Here is a 13675-nt window from a genome sequence, read left to right as displayed (position 1 = left end):
TTGATCTCCCAAGAACTTCTCCTGGTATGGGTTTAGACAATACTGTTTAAATGTTGCACAAGAGACGATGTGATGCTGATTTAGACTGTGAGTAATGTCAGAAAAATAGTGTTACATTAGCGCAGCACGGCCATGATTATGGAATTCATTCCCTTTGCATTCTAAAAAAAAAGTTTCGGTGGAAGAGCAGCTGAAATCTTGTGCTATGGGGCAGCAAAAGTAGCATTTCCTTACAGGTAATGGGTGACAGGGGAAGGAGGAGGACTCTGTGACTCAGGGGTTTGCCTTGCCTCTGTCTGTGACTAAGCTGCAGTTGCTGAACTGCACGTGGCTCCCATGCGGGGGCCCAGGCGCTGGGCTGGCAGCAGCCCTGATAATCCCAACTCAGCCATGCAAAACCTGCTGAGAGTCACACCAGCTAAGAGACTCCTGCCACCTCCCACCTGGGAGCTGCAGAAATTTCCCCTTCTCAAGGTCATGGGAGAGAATTGAGGCTCTTGGGATCAAGAAAGTGATATCTTAATGCAGGGGGAAGACAGCAAGAGATAAAACCAGGGATGACTTTGCTGCTGGCTGTTGTGTAAAACAACTTGGCCTCAAAGGTGGGGGTGGTCAGGCAATTATGTAAATGCTGACTCCTGGCATTGCAGTAAGCAAAGATGAGATTGCAGAGTCTTAATGCAGATTTTGTATGTTGGATGCTGAATTAGGAAAAATTTCCATCAGCAGCACTATATAAAACAATTAGGTTTATTATTAAGGAGTTACGTTTTCTTTTGAAGGACTGGATCACTTTGTTTCCCTATACTCCCAAGTCTCCCTAAGTCTCTCTATAATTGTATACAGAGTTCAGCAAACCTTCAGGCTGCTCTGATAAAGTGATTCTGGTACTTGGGTTAATGACAAATTACATCAGTCTAATGTAAAAAGTATCTTTATGATCTCAAATATTTTGGGAAGTGACTTAATTTCTTAGCCACACACAGGCAAAAAGACAACTTGCCAAACTATCCCAGCTATGCTCAAAACGGGATATGCACTGTGAGAAGCAGTTGTCATTTTTAGCTCACTTAAGTGAAATAGACTCCACAGAGAGTAAGGCAGACATTAGAAGAGCAGAAATAATGCGATTCAGAGCTGTTTGCACTAACAAATTGATTACAGCAGAAGTTATCTTACAGCCAAGGAGCCTCAAGGACATTGCTCATGGCATGCATCGGTTTATATATAAAAGTATCTGTCATTATAGCTCATGAGTCAACTCTTTTTCTTATGTATACAAAAGAAGGACAAATGAGAGGAAAGCCATGCTTTTCTCTCCCTCTTTCTCACCATAAAAATAAAGGGATGGGTGTGAGTTCCGTGGGAAGAGCAAGAATCATGGGCTGGTCAGTGCTTGGTGGTAGAAGCAGATTAAGCTGAGTCAGGCTAGGCTGTCACCTTCCTACATTCCCTCTGAAAGCTCTTCCTTGCAGAGGGTTCTAACTAGATCAAGATATTCGTGTTTTGTGGTTTGTGTCCTCCCCCTCTGCACAGGCTCTTGCACCAAGACACCATGAGTCATCAGTAGACTGGCTTTGCTGAAAGATGCACTGATGTTAGTGGTCAGAGGGAAGGTTGTGTTAGAATCTTATTATCATGTACTTAAGCTCTGCACCGTGTTCTACCAGGAAAAAAATTTAAAAAGAAAGAAAGAAATAGAAAGCATCTCCTTTCTATGCCTTTGGATTTGGGACAGAGCTACTCTCTCTGCAGAAAAGTCTGCAGCAATTTTCCTTCACTGATATCTTCAGTATGGGAGGGGATTGAGTGGAGGTATTGCTTTTTATTATTTATATCGTTAAACTTTTAATGTTATTTATATCTAGGTAACAGTGTGTTAGGTACCATATTCCAAAGAGCTCAAAAATCATAAAAACAGAATTAGAGAGAAAGAGGTGTAGTTCCAACCCCCTTGCCATGGGCAGAGACACCTTCTGCTAGCTCAGGTTGCTCAATGGCCATCCACTCTGACCCTGAGCAGGGATGGGACATCCCCAACTTCTCTGGGCAGCCTGTGCCAGTGCCTTGCCATGCTCACAGTAAAAACAATTCTTCCTGATATCTAATCCAAACCTATTTTCTTTCAGTTTGAACCCATTTCCCCCTGTCCTATCTGTACATGCTCATGTCAAAAGTCCCTCTGCAGCTTTCCTGTAGCCCTCTTTAAGTTCCAGAAGGCTGCTCTAAGGTCTCCCTGGACCCTTCCCTTCTACAGGCTGAACAATCCCAATCCTTTCAGCCTGTCTTTTTAGGAGAGGTGCTCTAGGCCTTCTGATCATCTTTGTGGTCTCCTCTGCACTCACTCCAGCAGGTCCATGTGCTGGGACGCCAGAGCTGGATGCAGCCCTGCAGGAGGGGTCCTGTGAGAGCAGAGCAGCAGGGCAGCATCACCTCCCATGACCTGCACCTTGGGATGCAGCCAGGACACATTTGGCTCTCTGGGCTGTGAGCACAAATTGCTGGATCATGTCAAGCTTTTCATCAAACAACGTCCTCAAGCTGTTTTCCTCAGGGCTGCTCTCAACCCATTTTCCATGCAGCCTGCGTCTGTCTGTGCTTGGGACTGCCCTGACCCACATGCAGCACCTTGTACTTGACCTTTTTGAAATTCACAGGGCTCACACAGGCCCACCTCTCAACCTGTCCAGGTCCTCTGCATGGCATCCCTGCCCTCCAGCATATGGACCACACCACACAGCCTGAGAGTGCCTCAGTGCCACTGTCCCTGTCACCAACAAGGATGTTGAACAGCGCTGGTCCCAATACTGACAGCCGAGGAGCTCCTTTGGTCACTGCTCTGCACTTGGCCACAACTCTCTGAGTGCAACCAGCCAATTCCTTATCCATGGAGTTGCCCACCTATCCAACCCATGTCTCTCCAGTTTAGAGACAAGGACGTTGTGTGGGACAGTGTCAAATGCTTTGCAAAATTTCCTGCACACGTCAGTTGCTTCCAAAGATCTTAAGTGGTAGTACACACAGGGGAAATAGAAGGGCACAATGGTTATAACCTGCCACAAAATCTGAGGGAAGTGCAATCAAAGAGAGCATTGCAAAAGCATCTCCAGCTTTGCATGCATTTTGCTGTTGTCATTGTCACTCCTAAACAAGCAGAAATACCTGAATGTGTTAGTTCTAATGTTGCAATTTTATTTTTTTTCCAGAACACAGACTTGCATGACAAGTTTAGGTCAAAATTAGTTTTAAGGAATGAAGCTATAAATGCCTTCCCAAAAGAAAATTTGTAAATAGGAGTACAGTAATTGTATATCTTTTTGTTGGTAGCCAACTGCCAGAATGAGCACTCTTTGTAAAAAGTAACATTCCTTCCCTGTTCAAATATCGTTATTTCGCCCGGAGTGACAGAATGAGGAAAACACCTTCCAGTTTTTGTGCTTTTGAATTTTGTCCTGAAGGAATGGCACAGTAGAACCTTAGAGGACTTAGAGAAATCAGGTGCCTCTGTGTTAAACCACAAAACAGTGAATGAGCTTGCCCCATATTTGTAAGGTCTGTCATAGTATCAGTTGTGTCTTTTTATCATGTATATCTACATATATCTGATTCTAAAGTGATTCTGTCTTTTTGTTCTGGCCTGTTATATCTCAGCAACTTCGGGGTGCAAGCAGCAGGGTCAATATCCCACAGGCCCAGGCACTTTGGACACTTTGGCTGAGCCTTTTGAAGTGCATCTCACTTTCCCATCTGTATTTGAACTGAGAAGATGGGCAGAATGCCTAAAGCCATGACTCAGAGCACAGCACAGGAGCATGGCAGCCTCCTGCTTTGGGCTTGCTTTTTGGTCACTGGTTCATGTGCTGGAGCAGGGAGACATGCAAGGTCAACCATTCCTTCAGGTTGTACAATGTTTGGAAGGGAGAATGGGGCAATGGGGGGTTTTCTCACCCTGCAACCAATATGTGTCCTTTCCAACTCCTTTTCCCTTCTCTCTGAGAATGTTCCTCTCTGAAATTCATAGTAAACCAAGATCATTTTGTCACCCAGACAGCTCTCAGTTTTGAACTGAACTGCAATTACTTATAACAGGAGTATTAAGTGATTTCATGATATTTTATTGTCTGAATTGTATAATTAAACCTGGCTTCTTTTATTAACGTGCTATTTTTCATGTGGAGACACTTTTCTTTTTAAAATGTTTCAGTAGTGATGGCTGATCACCAATCCATACTTTGAAAAATATCAATGTCTAAATAGCTCTTTTGAAGGCAGAGCCAACAATGCAGAAAGCTGGTTTCTGTTGCTAATGTGTGCAGTGCTCATCTTTTGACGTGCCCTAATAATTGCCATTCCTATTAACTGTAGCATCACCCACTGAGAGAAAAACAGACCCTGTCGCGAGCCTGAACAGAGACAAGGAAAAGCAGGGGAGCTGGCAGATCATGGCCTTGGCATTTCTGATACTGCCTTTTGTGTTCAAGTTCAGTGTAATGCAAAAAAAAATGCCTCATTTAAAGAAGTTGAGAAGTCTGGTTACAATGAAACAGGCAGTAGGTTTCTTTCAGCTTTCACTGGTATTTGGCAAAGACTAAAATAATTCCTCATCCAGGTGAATACAGTCATGAAAGCCTTAATTTCAACAACCAAACACAATCACTATTTTTGAAGGTCTTTTTTATTTTAAGACCCAGCAGTGACTATTTCTTTACTGGTTTAAGCTCAGGCAGTGCTCGGAGAGCTGGTCCTGTTCCATCCCCTGACTCCCATCCCAGCCCCGTGAACCCTCCAGTTCTGCTGTGCTGGCACCAGCACTCATGCAGCCGTGGAGTTACCAGACTCAGGGAGCTGATCCAGATCAAAATTAGCAGAGGAGAGAAGCTTTCAGCTGTACTAATTCCCTCATTCAGCAGAAGGTGTAGCTGCATTAGCTGCGGGCTGCTGTTGGAGGGAGGGTGGGAACACACTGCCAGAAGGCAGAGTCAGACCTCCCCTCTTGGCAGCCACTTCCAAGTAGATTGGATTAAGCGTGTTGTGAAAGTGTCATCTGAGTCCCATCTTCCAAAGAGGCTGGCATGCTGATGAGTTTCAGTATCACTGAAACTGGGACTGCTCGGGGCTGAGATCGCGGGCAGGACGAGCACTGATGTGCCACCTCTGCCAGGGCAGGACGAGCACTGATGTGCCACCTGTGCCAGGGCAGGACCAGCACTGATGTGCCACCTCTGCCAGGGCAGGACGAGCACTGATGTGCCACCTCTGCCAGGGCAGGACGAGCACTGATGTACCACCTCTACCAGGGCAGGGTGAGCACTGATGTGCCACCTCTACCACAGCAGGACAAGCACTGATGTACCACCTCTGCCGGGGCAGGATGAGCACTGATGTGCCACCTCTGCCAGGGCAGGACCAGCACTGATGTGCCACCTGTGCCAGGGCAGGGTGAGCACTGATGTGCCACCTCTGCCAGGGCAGGACGAGCACTGATGTGCCACTTGTGCCAGGGCAGGACGAGCACTGATGTGCCACCTGTGCCAGGGCAGGACGAGCACTGATGTGCCACCTCTGCCAGGCACCGGTTCCTTGCTCCAGAGCCCATGGTCCCTTAGGAGGCAGAGCCAGCTCCCCACGCCCTCCTGGCAGCTGGGACACTCTGCAGGGCAGCATGAACAACTGGGGACAAGCACTGAGGAGGCTGAGGTCACACCTCATCCCTCCAGCTCTTGGCTGCCTCTGTCCCCTCATGGTGGCCAAGGCAGAGAAGAGATGGTCCCACACTGAGTTTAACAGCAATGGCCCAGAAGAGATGGTCCCACATGGAGTTCAAGAGCCATGGCCAAGAAGAGATGGTCCCACATGGAGTTCAAGAGCCATGGCCAAGAAGAGATGGTCCCTCAGGGAATTAAGGAGGAGTCCCTCAGCTCCTTCAGAGCACAGCCACTGCCTCCACTGGTGTCCCAGCTTCCCAGAGAACACCTACGAGATTCCATGGGACAACAACGCTGAGTACACCATGGCAGCAGTTTTGCTTGTTGTGAAAGGGTTTAATACTTTTGGATTGTGTGTGAGGGAAAGAGGAGCATCTTGTACTCAGAGAAGGGTGCATCTTGTACTCAGACAGGGACACATGCCAGGCCTTGGTGCAGGGATGGGAGCCCAGGACTTGCCCTCCCTGGGAGCACTCTGAGCACAAAGTCTCTCTTGCTCTCTAATTAAAGGATGGCATGCAAAGTAAGGCTGTGGCCAGAAGACTGAGAGTCAGGAGAGCAGGTTGCTCCTGAAGTGATTAAGCACTCTTAAAGAAACCTCCAGAGGTGAACTTGAAGCTGCTTGGAGGATTGAAAATAAGATCTCTGCTACCCCTCAGGAGTCCTTCTCAGCAGACGTGCTGTGAGACCACTACCAAGCCTAACACCATGTCTCATAGGAGCTGTGGTTTAGTGGAGTGCAGATTTTGGCACAGTTCTCTCCTCTGGCTCACCTTGCCTTCTGCAGGAGGTAGGATCTGACTGCAGTACAGGAACAACCAGACTTCCTCTCTTGCCTCCACATCACTGTGCAAAGTGAAATTTTCCATTGCTGTTGTTGCAATCATCATGGATGAAGAGCAAAGGAAGGCAGCAAGGATTTTGCCTAATTCTCTCCGTTGGGTGGGCAGCTCTGCATGGCAATGACCTTCCCAGCCAGCCTCCCTCTCCTCCCTATGGCACTGGAGCCTTACCATGCCCACACTGACTCTCAGCTTCTGTTCCCTCCCTGCTCTTTGAGCAGCCACCTGGAAAACACAGGAGGTTGCAGGCAGGAGCCTGTACCACCAGGAAAGAATAGGAAGAAATGCCTCTTGATTTTGCCCAAAGATGCTGCCTTCTTGAGAAGGAGAAGCAGAAATGAGCCCACTGCATGTGAACAAGAGTGCTAACCCAGAGTGTTCCTCCAAGTTCCTGCCCAGCTTCCTCCATACAGAAAGCAGAAGGAAGGGGAGGATGTTGTTCACCATGCCCCTTCTGACCTGGAGTCACCACGCAGGATGAGGAAGATATCTTGGTGCCCACGGTGTCATTTTGGTCTGCATGTGTGTAATGATTTACCCAGGCAATTCTGGAGAAGATTTTCCATCAGAAACGTGGCTGAGGGCCCTGCCCCATGGCCTGAATCACACAGTGACAGGGTGAGGATGTTGATGACGTTGGTGGCAGTGGGGCACCAAGGATCTGCATCAAGGGCTGAGCTTTAGGGATCCACACCAAGTCCCTCCTCCTCCTCCCTGTCTCAGTGCTCAGGGGACATCTCCAGGTGCAGGGGCTTTCTCCATGAAAGTCAGGCTCAGGAGAGACTGACTGTCAGACTCTGAAGCACTTGCTGCTTTTGACTGTGTGTTTTGGACAGAATCCCTTCCATCTGCATTGGTGCAGCTATTGTTTGTATACATGATTTTAAGAAGGGATTTCCCCTCCTTCCTTCCTTCTCCTTTTAATATCATGTAGCAGCTAGAAGCAGGGGAAAGAGACTGGCACCATATGACCAGCCAGCTGTCTGTGGACTGTCAGAGCATATTGAGGGGAACACAATGTGACTACCTTGGGTGCTTGATCATTCAGTCTCTGCTGGCTAAGCTATACACTACCTTCCTTCCACCCAATTATCCTGAATGTCACTGGGTCAGTGCATGGTTTACAGGACACTGTTTTGCATTTAAAAAAAAAAGTCATCTGGTCCATATCCAGTGCATGGTAAAATCCCCTTCCTAGGAAAGCAGCATGACTCATGCTGGCAGAGCATCTGCTGCCAAGTCATCCTTTCTGTTGCACGGTGATGTCTTCCCTTTTCTAAATTGCCTTTAAAGGCAGGAGAGTGGGTCACCTCTGCTCCAGCTTCAAGGTAGCAAACACAAGTGTTTAGGAACAAGGATACCAAAGGATGTGAAGCAAAGCTAAGTATAGATGCATCACACTGACTAATATTGGAGAGATGGTGAGTTGTCTTTGACCTCAGTCCTCTCAGTTTTCTCTGCAGAGGAAACACAAATGCATTTTAAAGACTTCTTCCATTATTTGTGAGTTTCATGGATGTATGAGGACATGTAAGTACCCTTCAGTTTCCTAGAAAATCAAGGTGCTTTTACAGAGGGAAAGGAAAGCACCCTGAGGTGCACAGACAACAAAAGGTGTGATCTGTCACTGAGGCAGTGGAGCAGAGAAAGGCAGTTTTGGGGCACTAGGGAAAATATCATCTCTGCCACTTGAGGAATTTATCAGGTAAAGGCTTTTCTGAGGATGCCTCCTAAACTGTGCTCTCTGACACAGTCAGCCACCAGAAGCATTCAGCACAAGTTCTTCAGGTGGAAGTTTGATGTGGGATGATTCCTGAAGAAATTGACCCAAAGAGAGGAGATGTTCCTTAAGGAAAGGGAGAAGAATTTTTCATTATTAATGAGATGAAATTACTAATTTCTAGGAAGCCCCAGTTTCTCTGAATTGGCAGATTTGAGTTCCCTCCATATAGAGATGACAGTATTATACCCTGCACACTTTGCCAGCAGATGCACTGCCTTATTTACTCAGGAGCGTCATGTTTTACTTGCCAGGTGGTAAAAAACATGGCCTGCTTTACTTCTCTTTAACATTCTAATTTTTAGGCTACTGAGCTATGCTCCTATGCCTTCACCTATTCAAGGAGGATAGATTCTCATAAAAATCATAAAAAATTATTATTTTTATTGATTATGACCAAAATATATTATTTTTGTCTGACCCTTCTTCCTTCCCTCTTGCATTATTTATACTGCAATCCTTCTCCTTCTAGTGGCAATCAACATCATTGCCTCTCTTCACAAACTACTGTTTCTCAAGTCTACAGACTTTTGCAAGCAAGTTTCCATTTATTCTTTTGAGGTTGTAATTCATCCGAATGGATGTGGAATTATTGCATTTTTCTTCCTGCAGATATTTCCCTGCAGTTATGGAAGTCTGTGGAAAACCACACCACAATAATTCAGCATTGTGGACTGAGACTGGGACGTGAGCTGGTGTCCTGTACCTGCTGCAAAGCCTCACTGTGGCAGAAAGAGCTGCTAATGACCCTGCCTGGAGTAGAAAGTTTGAGTAATCAAGGAATGGGAAATGGTGAGAAGCATATGAACATAGTTGTTCATAATTTCCATCTCAGGTCCTGCCATAGGAAGGAGGAGAACTAAGACCTGCAGAAACCGAATTCTGGTAGCAAGAATATTATGGCAAATGCACCTAATTTACTGATGATGCACTTAAAGAACTTGTTGTCTGCATAAGGCAAGTCAAGGCAGTTCTAACTTACTGATGTACTTAACATAACATAGCTGATTTGAATTTTTGTGAATTAAGATATTTTGAATTAAATTTTTTATGATCTTGGGCTTTTTCCCCCCTTCTTCTTCTGCTTATGCTCCTTTTTCCTCTGTCTTTCCTTTTCCTTCTCAGAACAACTCTTTGGCAGCTTGGAGTGGTTTTCCTGTCTGCATTTTTGCATTTGGCCCCTGTGTTTTGGAGAAGTGCCTACCTGCAGCAGCCTAGACAGACTTCCAGGGCTGGAAGCATGTTTTCTAAAACATGGATGTAAGTTTACTTCACTTTTGACCCTTTTCCACTATGGAACTGAAGAAATCTCTGAAGAAATCTCAGGGCTAGGTTCAGTCCTCTGCTCTCCATATTGCTCCCAGCACCCTACCCTAAATATTTCTGCTTTTCCCAGGCAGATGTTTCACGGCTCGGAAAATCTAGAAGCGGCTCTCATCCTCGCTCCCCATCTCCTCTTCTCTCTCACACCTTGGAAGAGGGCAGGAGATGCTCGTATCTCTCAACCCTTTGTGCTGAGTTCTGTTTCCTTTCCCTCCTGGCCCCACAGAAAGAGGAGGTACTCCAATAAACATCTCTCACTGTCCTCTCCTCCTGGTTTTGGGGACAGAAAGGAGCAGGATCCACTCCTTTTTGTTATTGCCAGAGTTACTGAATCCCTTCCAGACCTGCTTGTACTTCTGGGATCAGTTTTGGATGATACACAAGGTTGCCCATTTCCTTTTAGTTTCTCAGAACAGCACAGAAGTTTGAGAGAAGCAGTGGCTGTGAGAAAATTACTTTCCTATGAACAATGGGAAAGAAATAGCTGAGATCATGATGGGTGGATCCTCCTTTACCCTACTGTCTAGATCAGCTTCCTAAAATAACTTTCCCAGGGAATGATAATTTGTTTGAATGAAATAGAGATTTCAAGGGAGATCCTGATTATAAAGGAGAAGACCATGTGTCAGGTAACGTGGGCTTCCTCTAATATCCCCTTTTATTTCCATCTTCTACAGTCCTCTCTCCCATCCAGTTCTTTGTTTTCCACACATCCTCTGCCAGTCTCTTGTCCCCGGGGTCTGTGGTTTCATTTCAGTCCTTGCATGGATTTGGATGATTTTACATCAGGCTTCATGCCTCGTTCGGGGGGAGAAAGCAAGACAGTAAATCTCTCCTGTATTTAACAGGCTAATGGTAATTCTGTGTAACCCACATCTCTGGCTTTCTGTTTCTCCAGGGAGGAGCAGGGAAGGAAGAGGCAGAACTACTGAACAAAACCCCACAGCAGCCTTTTTGGCATCGTTGGTGAAGGAAAGGGGAGAGAATAGGAGAGAGATCCTAATCTTAAATATGTGTTATGTTCTCCCATCCAACAGTGGCGGGTGTGGACCGAAATGCTCGGTAGCCAGGGAGATGGTAGATTAGGGAGATTGTTTACTTCGACATGGGATGGAGGGAAAAGAGCTGGAAAGACTCAAGGAGGGGCTGCAGAGGGGTGTGGGGAAAGTAATGGAAAGAAAAGTTCAAGTAAATTCCAAAGAAGTTGAAAATGGAAGCAGGAACAAGGATTTATTTTTGTCTGGGAACAGAAGATGCAGGAAAAAAAAAGATGGGAAGATGAAAGCCATGAGAGTTAATTCAGCTCCTATTAAAGCTGACAGCATTACTCTTTACAGATAGTAGGCTTGGCTCACAGAAGATTTTGAAATAGGACAGAAGGAGGAAAGGAGGACTTGTAGATAAAAGACAGACAAAAAGAGAGAGCAAAGAGTAAGAATATGCAAAAATGGAAATAGAAAATAGTTGAAAATGAACACAGGGAAACATACTCTGTATATTGGAAGTATGCTGGAAAAGGGGAAGGAGATTGAAACCAGAGGGGGGGAAAAAAAAGCATGAGATCATTTTGTGATTTCAGATTTACATCCTAGGGAATATGAGAGTCCTGCCTGTAGAGCTCAGACCTTGAGAAAAACCTGTGACAGATGTGAAGATGTGCAGGGCAGAATATAACTGCAAACTATAAAATGTATTATTTTATCAGATACTTTCCTCTTAAGCTGTAAACCCCAGGAGTGGAGTGGGCTCAGAGAGCAGCTGGGGGCTGGGTAGGGAAGATGGGAAGCAGCAAGTAAAAGAGCTAATGACCAGATGGTTTGGTACAGATCTGTGTCTTGGTGGTGGTTGGCTCTGACATCTAAGGAAATGAAAGCTTCAGCTGCAGCTCCTCTTGAAGCTGGGGCACTATGAGGACTGTCTCCATGTTTTCTCTGGCATGGGGGCTCCCTGCCAGCAAAACATGACCTCATGCTTCAGTCTTCTCCCTGGGGAGAGCAGGAATACCCAGCTGTTCCCACAAAACCTGCAGAAGCCAGGTGTCTCTGGCCCCAAGCCTCTGCATCCCTGGGTTCCACAGATTTACCCTCACCCTGCAGAAGGGTAAAACAGAGTCAAGTGTCTGCCCCAGTCCCTCCAGCCACAGGCTCTGGTTTCCAGAAGAGGGAAATGTCCCTGTGGGGAATGTGACACACTCCACCAGGTCCATGTGCCACCTCCAAGGTCTCTTAGCCCAGCAAGTGCAGCTGGAAACACCAACTCCTTTGTCAAAGCTGGGTGAGCTGGGCTGGTGGATCCAAAGTTTGCTAAGGGAGATACAGGCATTTGTAAACACAGAGTAAAATAATGTGGGGGGTTTTTGTTTTGTTTTCTTTTTCTTTTTCCTGAAAACCAGGCTTAAACAAGACTCTTGATTAGGCATCCTTTCCAGAAAGAAAAAACAGCCACGGGCTGCCTGTCAAGGCAGAGCAAGCTGCGTGGGCTGCTGGTCCCATGCCTGAGAGAAAGCAGGTCCCAAACCTCAGAAAGGTTCATTGTACACAAGGGCTGACTGCCTGGATGCCTCTGGGGCAGGCACTGAGAGACCTGCAAGGTTGGTGAGATCCCTGCTGTGTGTTTGGATGAGGGAAAACTTCCTCCCATTGGGTTTGCTCTGGTGCTTAAGAGTTGGACTCTTGTGGGTCCCTTCTGTGAGAAACAACTGCTCACTTAAAAAATTTAAAGAGGTTTATTAAACCTTGACAAAAATACAACAAAAGGACTACATAAGGAAAAATTCACAGCGCTGGGAGCTGCCCTCGTAGACACCACGTGTGGGCAGTTCATCTTCAAGATGGATGCTCAGTCTGTTATCCCCCTGGGGTTGCCCCAGCCAGCCCTGGCCCCTCCCAAAGTCTGTCAGTCAGCTCTTCTTTGCCATCTATCAGTGGAAACTGCTTTCTTGTAACTGGATTGGAGGCCTGGTGTTGCCATGCCTCCCCACTAGGCACCAAGCTTTTCCATTCCCCACTGCCCCATGCAAGGGGCACATGTGCACACCTTCTTCTACCTGTCCTAGACAGCCCAGGCTGTCTGATGGTCACAATGGAGGGGAGAAAAGGAACTATGGGGAGAACAGAGGACATCTAAACTACAATAACATAACTGTACATCACTGAAGCTTTGCTTAATATTCACACAATAGTCACCCTTAATTGTGAGAGCAAATCATCTCATTATCCATCTCCAACTCAGAATATTCTGTGGCTCTGTGATTCTTCACTCCCTCAGTACCAGATCACTGCCCCAGAGTGTGAAGGCTCTGGTTCCAAACACTGCAGTCAGACACAGGGAAAACTCCTGCTGGGCTGGGCCAGACCTGCTCACAGATCCACAGCTGGGCTGTCAGTGCCAGAAATGTCACCTCACCCCACGGACCAGCAGTGCAACTGGTGTCCCTGGGGAGGAAACCTGCCCTAACTGAGGGGGACATTTCTGCTGAGACAAGGTGCTTTTCCATGTGCTCTGCCTTCTTGCCTATGCATTTTCCTGACATGAGCAGGGTCTGGTGAGATTATATTATTTTTCTCCTCAGCATGATAGCAGGAATCGATGGGAGAGGTGTTTAGAGCTTCACTGCCTGAGCTCTCTGTGCTCAGCCTGAAAAAGCACATCTCCAGCAGGAAAAGAGCATCTTAAACAAACAGGATCCCAAGGTTTAAGAAGCCTAGCAGGTTTATGGCAATGCATCTTGAAGAAAGAAATAGAAGCAGAATAAATATATATTCCATTACAGGTGTTTGTTATAAACTTGGTATGGTGCTGAGAACCTTCAGTGTATACAATTCATGGTTACAAAATTCCTAAGCCTCCTCTTCTTGTAGCATTCCTTCCTACCCCATCAGACAGGCATAACCCCTGCGAGTGGCAGCAAACTGCTACCCCAACTCTTCTGGGTTTGATCCCAGTCCTAAAGAGCCATAAAGTAGGATATGGGAAATATCAGGTCCTTTTTAAAGTAGATAATTTAAAATGTGTGGGGTTTTGTC

The 13675-nt window shown here is 46.3% G+C and overlaps 1 long non-coding RNA gene across 1 annotated transcript; it reads left to right on the top strand.

Annotated features, from left to right (window-relative positions):
* Positions 1 to 8978: 8978 nt before the first annotated feature.
* On the top strand, positions 8979 to 9912 carry LOC120511793. The gene is made up of 3 exons (XR_005629839.1): positions 8979 to 9119; positions 9453 to 9587; positions 9724 to 9912. It is a non-coding gene; the product is annotated as an uncharacterized LOC120511793 (long non-coding RNA).
* The last annotated feature ends 3763 nt before the right edge of the window (positions 9913 to 13675 follow it).

Source organism: Passer montanus, unplaced genomic scaffold (genome assembly GCF_014805655.1).
Source record: "Passer montanus isolate IOZ18808 unplaced genomic scaffold, ASM1480565v1 scaffold69, whole genome shotgun sequence".
Classification (NCBI taxonomy): Eukaryota; Metazoa; Chordata; class Aves; order Passeriformes; family Passeridae; genus Passer; species Passer montanus.
The sequence above is the reverse complement of the archived record's forward strand: the minus strand, read 5'-3'. Positions and strand labels throughout refer to the sequence as shown.